Here is a 22,748-nt window from a genome sequence, read left to right as displayed (position 1 = left end):
AGATTTCTAACGAGTCCTGTCAAATTTCAATAAGGACAATTAAGTCCTATTGTGATAAAAGGTTCCCAAAAGATTCATTACTTCATAATGATATGTCTTATCCATCATAATGATATGTCGTATTGGGCTAAAGGCAGCTGTCATGCAAAGAATGTGTCCCAGATGCAGAGTAAGCTACAAATGCTTGACAGGGCTCCCGATTGATAGGAAGCAGTATTATGAGGATGTGCAGAGGCACCCTAAACCTACCGGTGCTTACAACAAAAGGCCATATCCAACTGGTCCTAGACAACATCCATTCTTGGCTGGACCAACAACCACTCTTGGCTGGACCAACAGCCACTAGAATGCACTCTAAGGGCAAGAGGCCTCTACATGAGTTCAGACCACCCAACTATTACAGAATAGAGGGAAATCATTCTGAGAGGAGACCTGAAGTGGGCTCAAGTTATGGGATCAAAGCCAGAGATTGGCCTCCTAGACCAGCCTCACACAAGATGGAAAGTAGCCACCCTCATGGAAGGCCTGAATTAGGCCCAAGACAGGGGGAAGGGCCAAGCAGTGGTCTCCACAGGCAACTTCGAAATTGGCTTCGAAGACAGAAAGAGACAATTCAACAACTGAGCTAGTGGGTTGATGGGTACCTGGGGTTCCAAATTGGCTTGTCATGCAGAACAAGCCTAAGGAAATTCCTACTCAGGGAAGTTTTGTTGGAGACTAGGGTAGGATGGTTAAACCTCCCTTGGTAACTCCAAATAATTAGGTGTTACCAAAACATCCAAAAACAAAGGAACCAAATATGGTCCCAGTGATTTCTAGATCCCAAAGGAGGAAGATCCAAAGAAGGTACACTCAGCACCAAAAGGATCTGAAAGAAAGTGGGGAAAGTTCTTCATTGGCCCAGCCAAAAGGCCAGACAGAGGGAAGAAAAAGTTCCAAGTTGGATCAAAGTCCAAAATCGACTCCTCAGGATAAAAGGAGTTATAACAAAGAGCAGTTGGCTAAAGTTCACTTTGAACTGAAAGCCAAAGAAAGATCCAATTTAGCAGGTCTTGAAAAGACTTTGAAGGGAAGCGACAGTGAGGCAGCGGGAGAAGTTGACCTAGACCAAAGGAAAGAGATGGTTGAAGAGTAAATGTTTGAAGCCTTCATGCTGAACAGATATTTTTGGTCGAAAAACCAGTAGGAACAGGCCATTCGAAGGAAGTCATTAGTACTGTGTAGCATGGAGGATGCTTCTGAGGTAACTGAACAAGTTAGCCTGGAAAAGAAACAAGAGCAGCCGACAGTTCAGTTTGGCACATTTCCTCCAGTGTCAATGAATATGGTGCACATATTGCCACAAGAGTTCTAGGCTGAGGATGGAAACCAAGAAGGTCAGGAGATTGACCCTATTCCAGTTTCTAGTGAAGGCTCACAAGTTAGCATGATTCAAGATGAGTCTGAGATAGCCACACCAATGGAAACTGAAGATAAGAGTGAGGAAGTAAGTATTAACCTCTCATACCCTTTTGAGTATTCTACAACATCCATGACACAACATGTCAAACCCTTGTATATCAAGGCCTTCTTCGATGGGATACAGATGAACCAAGTATTGGTGGATAATGGGGGCAGCAGTAAACCTGCTTCTGAAATCTTCTTTGAAGAAACTAGGAAAAAGGAACCGCAGATTAATCCCAACCAGCACAACCATTACTGGTTTTGCTGGAGATAAATAGATGGCTCAGGGTATTTTGCCCATTAACCTGAGTGTAGGAACCAGGGATTGCATGACGACATTCTTTGTTATTGACAGCAATGCTAAGTATAATGCTCTACTTGGTAGGGACTGGATTCACACTAACAAATGTGTGCTTTCCTCTCTATATCAGAAGATAATGATGGCCTTGTGCAATGGAGAGACAGAGGAGATCAATGCAGACCCTCAATCCTTTGTCACTTGTGCTGATTTTATAGAGGCTAAGTTGTATACTGAAGGAGTAACACCACTCAGTATATTGAGAAAACCTGATGGTTCAGCCGAAGTGACGGCTGATGAGGAAGTAGCACACTTGAAGCACTTGGTACAGGAGAGTGCTGATGAAGAATTCGTTGTCAAAGATGATAATGATGCCTGGTTGTAGGCAAAAAGGTGAAACCCAAGAAGCCAGACCTTTGGCTTTAGTTAAGTTCATAGCATTGGACTTAAAAGCAATAGTCCAAAAGGTTCGGGAACAAGAGAAGGAAGCCATGATAGTTGGCTATAAGCATAAAATACAACAGGCCAGACCTTTGACCTTTGATAAATACTGTGCATTGGACATCGAAATAAAAGTCCAGGAAATACAGAAGGAAGAAGCCTTATGGACAGACTTTGTCTATGAGAAGGAGGGCAAAGATGGTGAATCAAAGAAACTAGGAGCAGAACAAAGCAAAGAAATTGCTTCGAAGACAGAAAAAATCAAAAAAGAAGCATTAGTGAGTTCTTAGATACAAGTCCCCTTGGAAGAGGTTAACTTAGGGGAAGGTTCTACACAACAACCCACCTACATTAGTGCTTGGTTAAGTGCTCTTGACAGGGACTAGTTGTTGGTGGTCTTAAAGAGATATAAAGATTGTTTTGCATGGTCTTATAATGAACTACCAGGATTGGATAGGTCATTAATAGAACATAGGCTCCCTATGAAGCCTAATTTCAAGCCATACAAGCAAAAACCAAGAAGGATGAGTCCTGAAGTGATTCAGAAGGTTAAGGAGGAAATTCTAAGGCTCCTTAAGGCAGGCTTTATTAGGATAGCCAGGTATGTCGAATGGCTATCCAATATTGTGTCTATAGTTAAGAAGAATGGTAAAATGAGGGTATGCATCGATTTTAGAAACCTGAATTTAGCAACTCCAAAAGATGAATATCCTATGCCCATAGTAGATTTATTGGTGGATAGTTCAACAGGGCAGAAGATTTTATCAATGATGGATGGGCACTCTGGTTATAACCAAATCTACATTGCAGAAGAGGATATCCATAAGACATCATTCAGATGTCCTGGGAACATTCGTACCTTCAAATGGGTTAAAATATTCGGCCTGAAGAATGCTAGAGCTACATATCAAAGGGCTATGAACACCATCTTTCATGATGTCATTGGAGGATATTTAGAGTATTACATTGATGACATTGTATTGAAGTCCCAATCCATGGAGGAACATTTGTTTCACTTGGAAACAACTTTTGAAAGAATGAGAAAGTTCAAATTGAAGCTTAATCTTCTCAAATGTGCTTTTGGCGTATCAGCTGGAAACTTCTTGGGCTATGTAGTACACAAGAAGGGAATACAGATTGATCAAAACAAAGCCAAAGCTATCATTGAAGCCAGACCTCCACTAAGTAAGAAAGAAGTACAAAAATTCCTTGGACAGGTTAATTTTCTTCGAAGATTTATTTCTAATACTGCAGGGAAAACTAAAGTATTTTCTTCCTTATTAAGGTTGAAAGATGAAGAGGATTTTGTGTGGACAGTAGAGCATCAAATTGATTTCGAAGGAATCAAAGCCTACTTGGCCAAGTCTCCAGTGCTGATGCCACCAAAAGGTCATAAGCCCTTGAAGTTGTATATTGCTGCAGCAGAAGCATCACTGGGAGTTTTCTTAGCCTAGGACAATGAGGAAGGCAAAGAGCAAGCAGTTTATTACCTTAGTAGGTTCTTAAATTCTTGTGAATGTAAATATTCAGCTATAGAAAAGCTGTGCCTTGCATTGTATTTTACTGCAATAAAACTAAGATACTATCTTTTTCCTACAACTGTCTTGGTAATTGTAACCACAGATTTGGTTAAATATATGTTGTCTAGACCTATGTTGAGAGGAAGAATTGGCAAATGGATACTAGCTTTATCAAAATTTCATCTAGAATATGTCCCCTAAAAAGCAGTAAAAGAACAAGTTTTAGCTAATTTCTTGGCAGATCATTCATGTTAGACAGAAAGCCAAGAGATAATGGATCTTGGTATGGTCAGTATTGAACCATGGAAAATGTGGTTCGATGGATCAAAAGCCAACAGTCTAACTGGAATTGGTGTGGTGATTAAGTCACCACAGGGGGGTAGAAACCAAACATGGTTTCAGAGTGGATGAAGTTACTTGTTCCAATAATCAAGCTGAATATGAAGCTTTAATAGTGGGGCTAGAAATACTTATTGGATTGCAAGCTCATGCAGTTGATATATTTGGGATTCTCAATTGGTGGTTAACCAAGTGAAAGGAATTTTCAAATGTCAAATTGCAAGCATGTTGCCTTACTATGTTGTTGCATTACATTTGCTTTCTCAATTGCAGATAAAAAATGTGACTTATGTCCCAAGATTCATGAATACATTTGCTTTCTCAATTGCAGATAACAAATGTGACTTATGTCCGAAGATTCATGAATAAAAAAGCTAATGATGTGGCTCAGAAAGCTTCGAATTTCAGGAGAAGGGATAACACTCAAATGAACATAAGCCAAACAATATATCAAAAAGTAATCCCACCCTTAACTAAAAGGAATGTGATGTTAGAAGTCAATCATAATGACTTACAAGAACAAGATTGGAGGCATTCAATAATGCGGTATCTAGCTGGCCCATCTTCGAAAGCCAGCAGAAAAATCAAATTGCAATCTATGCAATACATAATGTATGGTAATGCTCTTTACAAAAGGGGGGCAGATGGGTTATTATTGGAATGTTTAGGGCCAAAGGAGGCATTGACAGCCATGGCTGAGGTACATGAAGGCATTTGTGGTGCTCATCACCCTGGTGTGAAGATGAGATAGCTGCTTCAAAGACATTCTTACTATTGGCCAACCATCCTTAAAGATTGCATAGAATATGCTAGAGGTTGCCAGGCATGCCAAAAGCATGGCATGATAAAACATGTACCCATAACTGATCTGCATGCATTTGTGAAGCCTTGGCCGTTTAGAGGATGGGCTATGGACATGATAGGAAAAATACATCCACCCTCTTCGAAGCATCATTGTTTCATCTTAGTGGCCACAGATTACTTCACTAAGTGGGTTGAAGCTAAACCATATAACGCTGTAGACCAGACCGAAGTTATTGGATTCATTAAAGATCTGATCCACAGATTTGGCGTCCCACAGACTATAACTATTGATAATGGGACTGTATTTAATGGGAAGATGGTAAGGTCTTTTGTGGCAGAATTTGGAATTAGCCTTATTAATTCTACCCCCTATTATGCATAAGCAAATGGTCAAGCACAATCATCTAATAAATCCTTGAAAAAAAAGAATGCAGAGAGTTGTGAAAGACAATCCCAAGGATTGACATAACTTATTGTTGGATGTATTATGGGCTTATAAGACTTCTCTAAGATCAAGTACATGAGTTACTCCTTATGCCTTAGTACATGGGCATGATGCAGTATTACTTGTAGAAATTAACATCAAGTCCTTGAGGGTGAGATGTCAGGATTAGTTAATTCTTGAGCAGTACCATCAGAGTATGTGCTTGGAGTTAGACAATGTGGATGAAGCCAGAATTCTGGCATTAAATAGCATTCTTTTCCAAAAGAAGAAAGCAGCAAAAAACTATAATAAGAAAGTCAAGCACATTAGCTTTGATGAAGGTGATTTGGTATGGAAGACAATACTTCCAATAGGGATTAAAAGCCATAGGTTTGGCAAATGGTCACCTAATTGGGAAGGACCATATCAAGTTCATAGAGTTTTATCTTGGGGAACATAACATTTGAGAAATTTGAATGGATATGTACACCCCAAGAGAATTAATGATAGATATTTGAAGCCTTTTTATCCAATCGTATAGGAAACACAAGGAATATAATAAGTGCTAAACAAAAGAAGCATGAAAACACTCAAATAACAAATAAAGATTTTATTTCATAAGGAGTTGAATACATGCAGCCATAGATTGGCCCACAAGTCAATACAATGTTTCAGTTGTTCGTTTATAATTGACTCTCTACTCTTAAGAGATGGGAACAACTGAATGGCCGTAGCCATCTCCTGCTTTCGATCAGCCAGTCCTTGGTTAGTAATCTGCAGCTTGGTGGCAGTTCTATCCAAAGCCAGGTTGACTGCTGATAACTCTTCTTCTAGCTGAGCTTTCTTCTCCAATAGTTGAGCTCGAAATTGGGAGACAGAGGAATGTTGTTCTTTCAATTCTGGCACTTCAACATGTATCTGGGAAACAAATCTCTGGTCTCTCAACAATTTATCCTCTGCAGCTTTGGCAACATGGCAGATGTTGATATAAAAGTCAATGGTAGCTGCTGCCTGAGATAAATGACTTGAAATAGTCATGTTGGATTGCTCAACAACCTTGCAGAACTGGAGGAAGCCATTCTTGATAATAGGCTTTTGCAAGGCTTCGAAGGAGATCCTTGAGAAGAATGTCAGCAACTCTAAACAACTGTCCAAATCTAACGAGGGCAAGGAAGTTCTACTGGTAGAGGAAGAGCTCTCAAAAATTTCTAAGAGAGAATCAACCAAGACTAATGGCTCAGTTTCATTGCTAGTTATTGGAATGGTGTAAGGTATGTCAAAAAGGCTAGCTAGTCTAGCTTTGAAAGTGTCCATCTCTTCTGTTGACATGATTGGTGCAGAAAGGGCTCTGGTAGAAGGAAGAGATGGCTGCATAAGGATAGGAGAGGAAGATGAAGTATTCCTAGCTGTTTCCATGGTCTTGGCTGCCAGTAAGTCAAGAGAAGAGGGATTGAAGCTAGATAGGGATAGTGGACAAGGAACTGGTGAGCTACCAGTGTCTTCTCTAAGGGAATCAACTATCACCGGAGATGAAGTAATAGCTGGAATTTCCTCAGGAGGGGAAGGAGTAGCAAGGCTTGAAGAGAGAGTAAATTGGGCAGAGTTAAAGGATAGAAGAGGAAAGTATGGAGTTAAGTCGAAGGATAGGGATGCAGGAATGCTTTGCTTCAAGAAAGGTATGAAAAGTGTAGGACCAGGGAGTGGGAGTGTTGCTTGAATAGGCTCCACATTTCGAGGTCTTTCAGCTTTAGATGAAACTGAAGGAGTCCTTATTGAAAGAGAAGACAGAGTAGTTGTTGCTGCAAAAGAAGAAATACAAAGTAATGTTAAATTTCAGTATCAAGAACTTGAGAAAAGAAATTAGAGAGACGAAAGGAAATTACTGGTTTCAGACGTGGTAGCAATGGTTGGAGAGCTGCAAAAGGTATAATGTTTAGCAGTTTGTTGTTTCCTTGTAGCTTCTCTTTGGAGTTCATTAGCAGCAGCAACTTCGTCCCTAAGCATTTGCTGTTGCCTCTTCTGCTCAGCCCTCTAAAATACAATTAGTTCTTTGGAGTGTTTTGCTCCCACTGCTTTAGCAGATGCTTCGTGAATAAGATCCCCAGTGAAATCAGAAAGAGAGACTGTCATTTTCTTCCTTCTTTTTAATGGCGTCTCTTGCTCTTTTTCTGCTTCTTCTTCTTCTTCTTCTGCATGAACCTCAGGTACCTTCTCTTCAGGATCAAGCAAGAGCTTTCTTTTCCTTTGTTGCTGCAGTTTGCTCTTGAGAAGATTTAAAGCTTGAACTTTTTGGGGAGAATCTCCCTATGAGGCACCCACACCACCTACACCAGAGAAAGAACTATAAGTAAGAGAAAGAGCATCATAAAGGAGGAGAAAAGAAAAGAAGCAGTACTACATACTTTTCTTCGAGGCAACTCGAGTAACTCTAGGAGGAGGTGAGGCAGCAGGAGTAGACTTTGTAGTAGCAGGCGCAAGAGTTGGGGTAACATGAGCAGTGGAGGAAATAACAACTCCAGTCCCTTTGGACTTGGCATAAGGTACATCTAGTACCATCAATAAATCTTAAGGAGAAATAGCCAAGTACACCTCCATGTTGGCCATCCACCAGTTCTGGTACCTCTTCAATGAATTGCTTTGAGGAATGAAGGGTAGGTACTCAAAGTCAATTAAATCTTGGATAAATTTGGAAGTTGCTTCTTCCAATCTGGATCTTCTAATCTTCAAATCTCTGCTGATAAGGCTTAAATTGGACTGACTACAGAGAGAGATAGGGACCCCTTGTGAGAATCCAAATTGCTTAGCAAATTGGGCAGGACAATAGGGCTCAGAGATGCACTTGTAAGCTCTGGGTTCATAGTACCAATGAATAGTTCCCTGGGGATCAGAATAGAGGCCCACATGTTTTTGTGCTGGGGCGTAGAACAGGACCTATCACTCAAAAAGGTCCTCAGCCAGGCTGGGCCAATATTGGTAGCCTCGAAGGGGCGGAAGGTGTGAGAAGAAGGAGAAGCTGGGAGTTGGTGAAAGAAAGAAAAGTAGAAGGCAAAGTTGGAAGGATAAAGTGAAACATTGGCTAACTTCATGCCATGAGTGGTAGGGTTTGTGTGACGACCTCGCCACGTATAATATTTTATATTTGGTTAATTAAGGAGATTTGGGATTTTAATTAGTCGTTATCCTAATTTGATTTGGGAATTATGAGAATTGTAGAATCTGATTCGTATATGATTCTATGAAAGATTTATTTTGGAATTAAAAATTAAGAGTCCAAATGGCTTAAGGAAGTGAAATTAAGAAATTGAGTCAATTTAATTTTAATTACGGACCCGTTTGTGAGTTTAATTAAACATTCGATCCTGTTTAGTGAAATTGGGGTTTGATTAATTAGGTCTGAATTGGAGTTAATTAAGTTAATTAAATTATGAGGGTTGAGAATTGTGATTATTACGAATTAAATTTATTTATGGAGTGTCCAATTTGAATATGCAATTTATTGACGGGAATTTGAAGTCTGATCAGAAATTGAAAGCCTCAATGATTTGGGAAATCAAAATTGATGTTGGCAATAAGTTTAATTTAATATTTGGAGCCTTTTTGAAGTTCGATTAAAAATCTGATTCAAATTGACAAATTTAAATATATTTAATTGGGCTCTAAAGGAAGTCAAATTAGACTAATTAACTTATGTGAGATTTATGATTAATTATGATTAATTTAATTATGTGTTAATTAAGATTTATAAAGGCTATGTGTTATTTAATTAAGCTAATCTTAATCATAAATCAAATTAAGGAAGAATTTAGAATTGTGAGTGTGTATGGGTGTGCAGAGAAATCTATGTGGGTGTGCAGAGAAACCAAATTTGTTTGTATAGGTGTTGTGCTGGAAATTAGATTCAAACACACACATAGAGAGAGAGAGAGAGAGAGAGAGAGAGAGAGAGAGAGAGAGAGAGTGTGTGTGTGTGTGTGTGTGTGTGTGTGTTCAACCAAAGGAAGAAGAAGAAAGAAGAGGGTTTTGTGAGATATCAAAATCCAAGCTAAAAACTATGGAAAAATTCATCATGAGGTAAGGAATTCGATCCTTTTTCTAGTATTGTAATTAATTTAGACAAAAATTGATTCAAGGTGGATTTTGAAGGGATTAAAAATGAAGATTTGAAGATCAATTATATAAATTGTTAAAATTTGGGTTTGCGTGTAAAATCAAGTTAGGTTGAAGAATATGAGTTATGATTCCTTAAATTTGTTAAATTTGGGTTCAATTTCATATAAATAGAAGGAATTAGCAAGATGATGAATTTATGGAAGTTAAATTGAGAATCAATTATGTTAAATTTGATTTTTGTAGTCTTGCATGAATTTGAGTTCCATTTATACATGCATGAACAAATTTTGTAAGTTTTAATACTCTAATGATACATGCATCATAGATTTTGAAGAATTTGAACTAATTCAATCTCATGTTTTGAAGAGAAAAAGGAAAAGCTTTGAAAATTAGGAATTTGTTTGATTTTGATCTTTAATCCATGCATGTAAGTTAATTTAAAAGTTTTATTCAATTTAAACACATTTTAGAACATCTATGATTATAAATTAAGTTTTTGGTTAAAAATTGAGTTAAGTTGAATTTCTAAGAAATTGATTTGTCTAATTCATAGTTAAGTTGATTTTTGTTATTAATAATAAAATTGGGTTCTATTTTTACATACATCATGAAATTTCAAGAGTTTGGAAAGTCTAATTCATATTTTAAAATTGTGGGTTTGATATAAAGAAAATGAGTTAAATCTAAATTTGGACAATTGGAGCATGATTTTGAATAAATGATTTCTAATTGAGAGTGTTTACTAAATTATACAATGGTTCTCCATTTTTTGTACCAAAAACACAAGTTTTGAGGCTTTGAATATCAACCTTCAAGCTCAAACACAGTTCTGGAAATTCTAAAATTCATGCTATCTGTCACGCCCCAATTTTAATTACTCGGAAACATTACCAAAGCCTTAAAATTAGGTCCATTTTTTTTTTCAAACATCTATTACCCTTGAGTAATAGAAATATAATGATACATGTTTTCTCTCTCTCAATAAACATTACAATGATAACAATACATGCCAATTTCCTACTGTGAAGCTACAAATGAGTAAAATACAAATACATGATCCATCACATCTACAATGAAATTACATATAAAAGACACATGGACTTCTTAACTCTTCAATCACAAAATCCAAACTTTCTTCCTGTTAAAAGATAAAACAACAAGGGGTGAGCACTAATGCCCAATAGGAATCTCATAGTTCTAAATCAATAACTAACACACAGATATAAATGATCATGCATGCAGGGTGATACCATATAGTAGGGTGACATCTTCTAATTTCAAAATATTAGAAGTAAAATACCTTTTTCTCAAAACTATTTAAACACTTTTAAGAAAAACCTCCAGCCATTAAAATCATCCCTTAACTTTAGAAAACCATAAAGCCTTGTGAAACAAACATGTTTAAGAAACAACATCATTTAAAAATTATTAACCAATTCCCAAAATATTACCCATTTCATTTCCATTTTTCCCTTATACTATTTCCAATCACTATAACTCCATAATGTCAAGATCCAATTTCCTTTATGTTCAAAAAGAGACAATCCTCATACACTCAACTTCAACTTGCCTAACAATTATCTCATATTAACGTTTGCATTACCGAATAGAATACAAGCATAACACCAGAATAACAATCCCCTTTTAATTCAATTTCTCTATTATTTACAAAACAAAACTCATAATCTTCCATTATAATCACAAGCAATCCATTGAGTGTATCAATACCAATCCCTAATCCAATTACCATTTTATTTTCCATTCTTTCAATTAATTTCATATCAAACACCGGATCCAATAACAAGTCATCTCCATGAGTCACACGCTTTACCGGTCACAAGCCGGAAGGAATGTAGAACCTCAACCTACCACATGCTTTATCGGGCCCTACTCCGGAAAGAAGGCGGAACCTATCTCAAGCGCCACGCTTTGCCGGCTCAAAATACGGCGGGAAATGGACCCCAAGATAACATCACAATCCATCATTACAATTAGTGGACAATGCCAACACATCTTCCATTATTTCCATAACATTAATGCAATAAAATTTCATTCACATAACAAGTACAAATATGTTCCTCGACCTTCTTCATTATCCATTAAATCATTCATTGTTTTGTCACACAAAAATATAACAACACATCTATAGAGGCAAAGATTCATCTTTAAAGTGTTCACAATTCTTGGGTTCAAACTATTTCTTTACTTTTCCATATTATTATCAAGTCTTCAAATTCAATTTTTAAAACACATTGGTTATCAATTACTACCCACGGTTATAAATTAAATCTCTAACATTTAATTTCTTTGATACAGCTCCTTCATATAACATCGTCATATTTCACAATCTCCCATTTATCATTATTCACACTCATCTTAACCCAACATAGACTTAATTTCATAAATTTAATGTTGATTGAAGTATTATCATTTTCCAAAATAAAACTTCATAACTAGAGTTAAATATAAAGTTGGGCTTTTAGTTTTGAGTTATAAAATCACTTTCTAATTACATAATAAAATTATTAATTCTTCACTTCATCATCTTATCATAAATTCCGTATCATCTTTCAACTCCCCCCCCCCCCCCCCCCGGGTACCAACACAACATCACCCAACACAACTCATCTCAAACTCAACATGACCCAACACAACACAACTCAAACTCAACACACCCAACACAACTCAACTCAACACAATTCAACATGATTCAACCACAATTCATCATAGTCCAACACAATTCGGTTCAACATTATTCAACACAACTCAACATGATCAACACAATTCAACATAATCAACACTATTCAACTATTCAACATAATCAACATTATTCAACATAATTCAAGGTGAACTTTTAAACCTTTATTTCATCATTTCACCCCAAGGCTCATGTCATCCATATCATTAACAAATCATTTCCCCAATCTTCATTTCACATTATAGCATAATTTGCAATATCCATAACAAAGGTTCAATCGCTAATTTTTAACACAATTTTCAAACACATCCAAAATCCAATTAAACCTGTATATATACAATTCAACCTTTCACTTTCATGATTCTACTTTCAATTTGGGCAAAATCATTAATTATTATCATGAATCAACCTAGGGTTTTCAAGAAAAATCAAGACTTTCAAGAAAAATTAAAACTTCTCTCACCACTACTTTTAATTCTAATTTTCCCCTTGATTACACACCTGAGGTTCATAATCCACCATATTAACCCAACAATTGAACCCCCAACATTTCAAACCCTAAACCCCCAAATTCCATGATATAACACTATATGCTCAAAAATGGAGATTTTGTATTTATATAATCAAGATACCACAAATCTATCTATTAATGCAAGTATTGAAGAAGAACTAGGACCCCTACCTCAAGAATCAATCAAAAAGCAAAGCTTTGATGAGATTCCTTCACAAATCTGAATTCCAATCGGTAGAAAATGTTGAGCTTCAAGCCTTCTTCACTTTTTAGCAAAGGATCTTGGCCAAATCTTAGAGGAATGGAAGGTATTTGGGGTAAAAAACCTAGGGTTTTCAAACCTAGGGTGAGAGGAATGAAGAAGGAAAAGGAAAATGCAAAGAATGAGCTAAAAAATCGCATTTTAAGCTGTTGAATTCGCGCAGTCCGCTCGAGCTCCTCTTTTCCCGCTCGAGCGGACTTGCTTCTAGCACAGATTCCAAAACTTCAAACCGGCATAACTTTCTCATCCGGACTCCGTTCTAGGCCATTCTTGTGTCCAAATTGAAGCCCCGGAAACAAGCTTTCCGAAAGGTTCTAACCTCACATCCAAATTCTAAGTGTGGAAAAAGAAAAGGGCAAAAGAGTGACGGCTGGTCGAAGGAAAAGTTATCCAAATTAAATTCTCGATTCACTCTTACTTTACCATCATGATACCACTTCGATCAATGTCTCAAAATAAAACAAGGAGGTTCCAAATACACTAAAAAAAAATGTCAAGGGCAATCTCAGTTTCCACGCTCGAGCGCCGCTTTCCATACTCAAGTGCGTGGACCAACAAAGTTGTTCGCTCGAGCGACCACTTCTACGCTCGAGTGGGAATTCACAACTCTTAGAATTTCAGACCGTCTGCAAAAATACTGAGAACCTCTCAAGTCCTCTTGAGTGTCAACTCCCCCGTTCGAGTGGAGGGAAAAATTTCGGATCGTTACACTGTTCACTCGAGCGAAGAAAGCTCCGCTCGAGCGTGAAAATCGAGCCCCCAGAAGTTTTCAAATTTTATAGTCCGCTCGAGCGACGAAAGTGGCGCTCGAGCGAGGACCCTATTTTCAGCAATTTTTGACTAACTCTTTTAAGTGCATGATTACATCCTTATGACGTTCTAAGTATTTTTAGGCACCGATTGGACTCACATAGTCATGGAATAAGCTAGAAATACATAAAGAGATTAGATTACAATGAGCCAAGAAAATCAGCCCTTAGCTTTGTCAAAGCTTTGAATTTTGTTGAGTCTTATATATATGTGTGTGTGAGATATATAAGATTTGTTTATAAATTATTATTGTGTTTAAATGTTTTAATTATTTTAGTCATCATGTATACACAAGCTCGATGGACATTGTTATTTTTGTTTTGCTTCCACTTTAGGCCCCGATATAATTTAAATATTTTAAAATTTTATCTTGGAGGCCGAAGGTAATCTAGGGTTACTGGCCGGTTATGACGCTAAACTTATAAGGGTAGGTTTGGGTCGTGACAGTTTGGCTCCAAAAACTTTAAGCATTTAGACTGCAAATCAGTGAAATATGCAAAAACCCAAAGTTGGAGTATCCAAAATGGGCCTCCTTGATTGGCATCCAAGGGTTTTTCACAAAAAAAGGGAACATGCTCTATAAACATGACCCAAAACGTATGGAGCTAAGGTCACATTTCTTTGTAAAACAATGGCTTTGGCAAGAGGGGCAAATTCAGGCATGATCCTCTGAGAAGAGGTACAGAAGAGGAATTTGCAAAGCCAATACAATAAAAAAGAGAAAAATTCCCTATCAGTCACAAGACCTTCTCTTTTGTTCTCAACCTTGACAAAGTCACTATAGGATGAGTTCAGAGGGGGAAAAGAAAAAGGGGTTTTGAGGTCAGGATAGTCTGGACCAATGGGGGTACCAATAGGGGATAATCCTAATAGATGGTAGATGTCAAGGACAGTAAGAGCCATCATCCCACATCTAAATTGAAAGAAATTGAAAGCAGAATTCCAAAAGTAAAGAGCAGCAAGTATTAAAAATGGGTCCTCTGAAATAGTGAACCTGGACAATTGAAGGGCGTCGAAAAGGCAAAGCTCCTGAAGATCTAGTGTCCTATCAGAGACGACCCGATCATATCATTCCTTCCACTCTGGTCTTACTGTGGGCCAGCAGTGATGGGGTCGATTCATCCTCCAGCTTCACCAATCAAGATTGCTTTCATAAAAGAGGCAATGATCTTCCAGACGCGGATGCAGAGCTGGAAGCTCAGTGGGAATCCCCTTAAAAATGGGCCCAAGCATGTATTCTTGTTGCTCATGGTGACGGGGAATGAAGATGCGTCGGTCAATGGTACTTTTCTCACCAGCCTTGTATTTCTCACACTCTTCATCAATGCTCCTTTTAAGGCTACGGATGAACTCACATGCTCCACAACCGGTATTTTCAAGGAAGAAGAAGCCATTGACAGGAATTTTTTCAGGAGACAAAGTTGGGGAAGAGGGTAAGGGGAAAGAGAAAGTCAATAGAGATGAAGGGTTTGTGTGTTAGGCAAACAAGTGGATTGAAAGCACGAAATAAAAGGGTTTTTAAACCTTTCTGTCTGAAAAAATACCAAATCGTTTTAAGTGGGTTGAATTCATAAAGAAGTGCTAAAGGTATGGATGCGAAAGGTTTCTCTCAATGTTGATAATTTGGGAGGGAAACGTATCTCAAATACTAATATTGGCTTCGAAATCAAATGTTTGGCTTCGAAGCCAAGCTTTGGCGCCAAAATCAAGTGACAAACAGCTTCGAAAGCAGGAAGTTAACTTCGAAGCACATTTCACATCTAGGAGTGCAGGAGTGCCCAGGTATTTGTTTACTTCAAAAGGATTAAAGACCTGCTTTTAGGTTTCTTGGTGAAAGTAAAATCCTTCGAAGCAAAGTTTGAAATACCTTACGATTAGAATTTTTTTGTTCTAGGCTTCGAAGTGACGTAAAACCAATAGTTGGTTTAGTAGTATACAAAAGGAATCACTCTTTTAGAATAAAATAGTGCAGTCCTTAAAGAAAGTTTCCATACTTAGGAAAATGTAGACTGTTTATCCAAAGCAAAAATAGTTGATTCGAAACTGTTGATTGTATTAACCATATGATTGGGAAAATTGTCAATTACACTCCATATGCTGGGGAAGTTCAAATTAGGTCTTTAGTATTCCATTGGATATGTTTAAATCAAGTTTCGAAGGACAAAATTGGTGGATTCGAAGCTCTGATTTTGTTCATTTTGGATAAACAGAATGAAGTCAGACCATGCCGAGTAAATAAAGGAAAACCTAGCTTTATTAAGGTGAAAATAATTACATTAGAAGGCCTTTTTGGCTACATATTCAATTTCATAAAAATAAGGAATAAAGAAAATGACAAGGTCATGGAACTTGTTCTAACAGTGGTCAATGAATTTCTGTTCCTTTTTTATTCTGTCTTCTATCTTCTCCAAGCTAGACTGCTGAAGCTGATATGCTCTTATTTGATGAAAAAGTTGTTCGACTTTTATTTTGAACTCTGTTTCCTTCAATCCTTGTTTTATCTCATCCATATCCAAGTCATCCCAGTATGCAGAGTCTTTATTCTTGAAGTCATTATATTCATTGATAAGGTTCTCTTCTTCATACTAGGTGTGAATTCGATGGGCTGAGATGTTGTCCAAAGATTGAATAGTGGCCACAGAAGTTTGGTGCCAATGAAGAAGCAATGGGAGTTGATCCAAAAACATCTGAGGCTCTGCTTGGGCAATAGGATTGAGGACATGACTTCGAGTCATAATGTCACAAGCCCATCGAAGGTTCTTAAGAGGAATATCACCCTCAAGAACATTGAAGGGCAAGTGAGAAAAGGCCGCAAGCAGAAGCTGAGCTTGATATTGCTCAAATATAGTGGGGGAAGTTGGAGGTTGATAGGAAGGAATAAATTGATTCTCAAAGACAGTAAGTCTCAGTTCTTCTACCCAATGAGGGTTTTGCGGAAGAGGAGGCGCAGGAGGATCCATCTCGAAAGAAGGAGGGAACTGGGGGTTGTTTACGCAGTCAAGCCAGTCAGAAGAGCAAAATTTTGCCCTCTGGGCTAAGAATGATGGGCTGTACCCTTGTGCTTCCTCTAGGTGATGAGCAGCTTGCACAATCTTCATAGGTATGAAGGACGTGTACCATGCTATGAGCAAGTTGTCTTCCAAACTGCGCGGGCGATCGGTGGATACATATGGGTTAACCACTGAGCTCTGAACGAAAGGAGGGAAAGATGGAAGATCAGCGAATTTGACGAAGTGATGATTAATGCGCTCCCTTAGCTTGGATTCCTCAGGTTTTGGCCAACCTCTCCAGCCAGAAGTCTTAGAAGAAGAAGAAGAAGCTACAGCCTCATCCCACACAGAAGGTTTTGGGTCAGAAGAAGAGCTTCCAATATCCATGTTTGCAAAGTTTTGGGCTAGAGAATTATGAACAATATGTTCATAATCCAAAGGTTGATAGTTTGCAAAAGCTTCTATGACTTGAATATAGGAAGGTGGATAGGAGTGGCTAATAAATGCATGAAAATTCTTTCGAGGGAAAATATTATTATCTTGCAACTCCTCGTAGCTCGATCTATGTCAAAGAAAGTTTGTTTGGCCATGTAAGTTGTATCAGTCCTTTCGAATGCTCAGATAATGGGAAATGTTCAAGGTGTGGAAAAGAATTTAATGCAGGCGGTTGTAGTTCTAAGAAGATGTGAAACCCATGCACGTCCTAGGACGTGGGTGGAGTATTTTGATCCACTAATATCACCAAGTATTGAGTATATTTGTGCGGGGGGTAATGTTGGCTATACGAATTGTAAAAGCCAATCACGATTCAATACGTGGCATGGGAAGGGCAATTTGGGAAGGCAATATAAATCGCCAACCATAGTCAGACACGTGTCAACCCATACTGGCAATAATGGGTCTGTATAACACTGGAATGATTGAGGGATATAAAGTGATGTGGCCCAACGGTTACTTACAAGGTTTAAATTCAAAATTAGGAGGGAAGCCTAACTGCACACATGGCGTAGTGGAGCTAACTGTGAGGAAGCATGATCAGTGATCATGGAGGGATGCTTTGACGGTTAGAAGCTCATTTCGACAGTTATCATTGAGAAGTATAAATATCAGAGAAGGCCCCAGAAAGAAGCCCCAGACTCAGATCCAGAAATCAGTTTTATCTACTTTATTTTCCTTCCAGTTTTTACATTCTTGTTCTTTACATTTCTGTACTTCAAATTCTTGTATTGCACTTTATTCATAGGAGTAGTTTCAAGTAGCTTGTTGCTGTAAACCTCTATGAGGCTGGATCAGATTATTGTAAGTTTTTCATTTTTACTTAATGAAATGCTGCAATTGTTCTTCATTTAATTATTGTTTACTAAATTCTCTTAAACAAGCCACCAATAAAAGTCCTCTTCATTGAGGCTGAAAGAACCGAATCACAATCGTCTGATAATTGGTTGGCAATTAATCTTCTGTAAGGACTGATTGATCCTTGCTGGCACGCTTAAAATTACAATATCAACCTTCGAAAACCAAAAAAGCCAATAACCTTACTTAGCCTTCATTTGGGATGTGGGTTGGCTTTTTACTTTTTTAGCTTTTTGACTATTTTAGCTTGGGGCTAAAAAGTCTCGTTTGGGATGAATTTTTTTGCCTTTTTTGACTTTTGTGAGAAAAAAATGAAGGGATTATGGTTTGGATGTGACATTTTGTCTTATTAGGCTAAAAAACTATTTTGTCTTTTTGTGGCTAAAATAGCCCAAACCCAACCCAAACCTTCATGTCAAACGAACATTTATAAAAAAATATTTTAAAAAATTAATAAATTCACAAGAATAAAAAAAATATATTGAATTTTTGTACTTAGTGAATTTTTTAAATATTTTTTCACAAATATTATAATTTTTAAGTGTATTTATGTTAAGTGTATCTAAAAATTAAAAAAATTGTTTAAAACATTAAAAAAATTCAGTGAAAACAAAAAAACATAGAAAAAAAAAATTCAATTTTTTGAAAAATGAATTCAGAAAACTCAAACCAAACAAGCTGATTTGCAACTTTGAAAGGATGTATGATGTACTATTTCACTTGTTGTTGACACTTTGATAAGTTAAAAATAAACTTAAATTATATTGAATTTTTTTTAAAATTTAAATAAATTATATTTGAGTCTAATAATACATTTCAATTCACAAATCACAAAAACATTATATAATTAAAAAAATGCATTTGTCCAAAATTTCAATTTATTCACTATCATCTTCTTCTCTAAAATCTAAAATCCTAACTCTGAAAACCTTAACCCTAACCACCCTCTTCTACCTCCAGCCACTTTTGTACCATCACTTGCCGCTACCAGTCACCTCCATTGCAATTTCAATACACCAGACCACAGAAGAAGCTGACAATGGAACTTCACCACCACCGCTGCCGCCACTTCGCCACCAAATACAACGACAGAGTTGTCGTCGAAGCATACAAAGGCTGCTCATTCGCTGTCGAAATTGACTCCCCCACCATCCAAATCGAGACCAAAGGCTATACTCTTCCCTACCACGACCTCATCTGCAAAATCACCAAAATCCTCTCATTCTCCACCCTCACCACCACCACCTCCGACCACTTCTTCGAACTCTCCGACTACCTCTAAACCCTAACCCTAACCCCTTTCGAAGCCTCTGAAATCCTCAAATCCCTCAATTCCCCCACCCTCAACCTCGATTCATTTTGATTTTGACCCCCCTCTATGCCCAAATTCCAAAACAACTCCTTCCCCTACAATCGCATCCTTCTCATCCTCTCCAAATCCTCTTCTCATAACCGATCCAAATTGCTATAGTTAGTATATATATATATATATAAAATTTTTTTCTACTCTGCTGGAGACCCCCAGTGACCCCCCAATGCCTCATGTCAGCCTGCAATTGGCTGAAAAAAAAAAAAAATGTTTTTTGGGCCAATCACAGAGGACCTCCAGCACCCCCACTGGGGGTCTCAAGCTTTATTCAATTTTCTTTTTGCCTGCTTCAGATATATATATACATATATAAAATATACTTATATTTATAATATATATTTTATTATATTATATTATACATTATATTTTTGTTATAATGTAATATGAGATTAAATTAGAAATAGAGTTAAGAAGTTAGAAAAATTAGTGTTACACTTTAGTCTAAAATCACAATAGGGTAAGTGACTATTTTTAAATGATAGGTGAAAAAATGCAAATGACCTAAACCAAATAAGTGAATTTTTCCCTATAATTATTTTTAGGAACATTTACACACAAGTTCTAATTTATGAATTTATACTCTATGAAGTCATGATTAAGATTTTTTAGACCTTCAAGTCTTATTAAATTTTTAATAGTTGGAATTTCCCTTCAAACAATGATTGTTTATCATTTATGATTATTTATAAAGGAACATAATGATTTGATATTTATTTTGATTTTCAAAACTTAAAAAAATCAACTTTAAAATTGAAAAACACTAAAAAAAAAGGGGGGGTTAATTACAAAAAAAAAATCCCGGGGTTTCACGTGTTTTTCAATTTAAACCCCAAAATTTCAATTTCGACAAATTAAACCCTAGATTTTCATTCATGTTTCAATCTGACCCCTCCTTCCATCTCCGTTATATTAAACTAACAGAAATATGGACAGAATTTCAGATTCAAACCCGCATGTTCAAACACTTGTATCTCACTCGTCGTAACTCCGTTTTGCCTCATTTTTGCGTCGTTGGATTCACCTCATGACCTAGTTTTCATTCCACTCTTCATACACCTTATTCCACATATTTTTACTTTGTCGTCAGAGCTCCGAAAATTGGACAAAAATAAGATTTTTCTCTTTTTTGGCAAAATTTTATATTCAAATTCACATATTTAAGCACTTCTATCTCCCTCATCGTAACTCCATTTCACATCATTTTTGCGTCATTAGATTCAACTCATGGCCTAGTTTTTATTTCACCCCTCATATGTCTTGTTCCACCTTTTTTTGCATGCCCCGTCGGATCTTTGAAAGTTGGCTAAAAATAGGCTTTTTTCTTTCTTCTTCTTCTTCTTCCTCCTTCGCGGCTCCTCCTCCTGGCTTGCTGCTATTTCTATTGCTCCTTCATTATCACTATCTACAAGTTGAGGTGGTGGTGGTAATGATGGCGGTGTCATCGAGTAGTGATAGGTATACAACTACACATAAAAATTAAAAACCAAATGGGTTGGTGAGCATGTTAGCGCGCCTTGGTTTCCAATCAAGCATCATCCATTGCATCTCCATTGCCAAGAATTATGTTGTGATAGCAGCAAGAAAAAACAAGAGAGAGAGAGAGAGAGAGAGAGAGAGAGAGAGAGAGAGAAATCTTATTTTTGGCCAACTTTCGGAGCTCCGACGGCATGCAAAAAGTGGTGAAACAAGGCATATGAGTGGTGGAATAAAAACTAGGCCATGAGTTGAATCTAACGATGCAAAGATGAGGTGAAACATAGTTACGATGAAGGAGATACATGTACTTGAATGTGTGGATTTGAATATGAAAATTTTGTCCAAAGAGAGTAAAATCTTATTTTTGGCCAATTTTCAGAGTTCAGACGACAAGTAAAAAGATGTGGAATAAGGCGTATGAAAAGTGAAATGAAAACTAGGCCATGAGATGAATCCAATGATGTAAAAATGAGGCGAAACGGAGCTACGATGAAGGAGATACAAGTTGTAACAACCCCGACACATGATTAACGTTAATCTATGCTTAACTACGCCTAATAAGAAATTAAGATGAAAACCTGAGTTAATTACATGTGCATTTCATTATTTGCGTTTATATCTGTTCAGTGTAGGAATATCTGTCTCTAGTTTTGTTCTATTCTGTAAATTGAAGGCCTTATTGACATCCGATCATGAAATTGACTTGGTTTTTGTGTTAATTGGAAATTTTAGAGTTTTATGGTAGGTTTAATTAAAATCCAGTTCGTAACGATTAAATTAGAATAATTAATTCTCAATTAAGCCTAATTAATGAATTTTTGATCAAAGCCTATATAAGGCTTCTTATGTGCTTTAACTCATTCTTTTCTTTCATTCCAACACATTATTGAGCTCACACACACACACAAACGTGTAGAGAGAGAGAGAGAGAGAGAGTAGGGAGAAGTCTTCAAACAAGGAATTTGCTAGAGAATTAAGGAGAATTAAAGAAATCGAGCAAGAACTCATTAGGATTCAAGGAATTGAGAACCTAAGGTAAGAAATCAAACCTTTAGTTGTGTAATTAGAGTACTTAACACATTTATTCAAAAGAATTAATTGAGTTGAGGCAAGAATTAAGCTTAATGAAGTAAAAGAGAAGAGTATACATACATGTATGTGCATTACATTGCATTTAGAGCATGTTGTCTAAGAATTTGTTCCATGCATGTTCATATTTTGGTTTTAGTTTAAGAATTCAACATGTTTTTTAGTAGAATATCTTATTTGATCATGATTTGGAGACTTAGAATCTCATTCATATCATTCATGTCGTGTTCATGTTATGTTTTCTAGGAATTGGGTTTTGTTTTGCACAATTGGCAAGATTTTGGGCTTTGATTTTGCGAAATGATTTAGAATTCTCAATATTTTCCGAGTTCACATATGATTTCTCAAGTTTTTGACCCAAAAGGATGAGTTTTGAAGCATTTGGTTTGAGTTTGGAAGCTTGGAGGTGAATCTGGAAATTCCAGAATTCGACCTCTCCGCTCGAGCGACATATTCTGTGCTCGAGCGACCACCTTTATTTTTGCACTTTCGCTCAAGCGACCAAAAGTCTGCTCGAGCGTGAAATGCATGCTCCCAGAAGTTTCATATTTTTGCAAACCGCTCGAGTGACAAGAGTCGCGCTCGAGCGAGGACCTGAGTCTCATGCTCGAGCGACCGTCGAGCATGAAAATTACATAACCAGTACTTTTTCAAAGTTTGCAGACCACTCGAGCAAAGGAAGTTGCACTCGAGCGACCCCTCACATGATTGCATGTCCGTTTGAGCGAAGGAAGTTGCACTCGAGCGACCCCTCACATGATTGCATGTCCGTTTGAGCGAAGGAAGTTGCACTCGAGCGACCCCTCACATG

The sequence above is a fragment of the Camellia sinensis genome, chromosome 8 (genome assembly GCF_055761805.1).
Source record: "Camellia sinensis isolate YWXY chromosome 8, ASM5576180v1, whole genome shotgun sequence".
NCBI classification, from domain to species: Eukaryota; Viridiplantae; Streptophyta; class Magnoliopsida; order Ericales; family Theaceae; genus Camellia; species Camellia sinensis.
Note: the sequence above shows the minus strand (reverse complement) of the source record.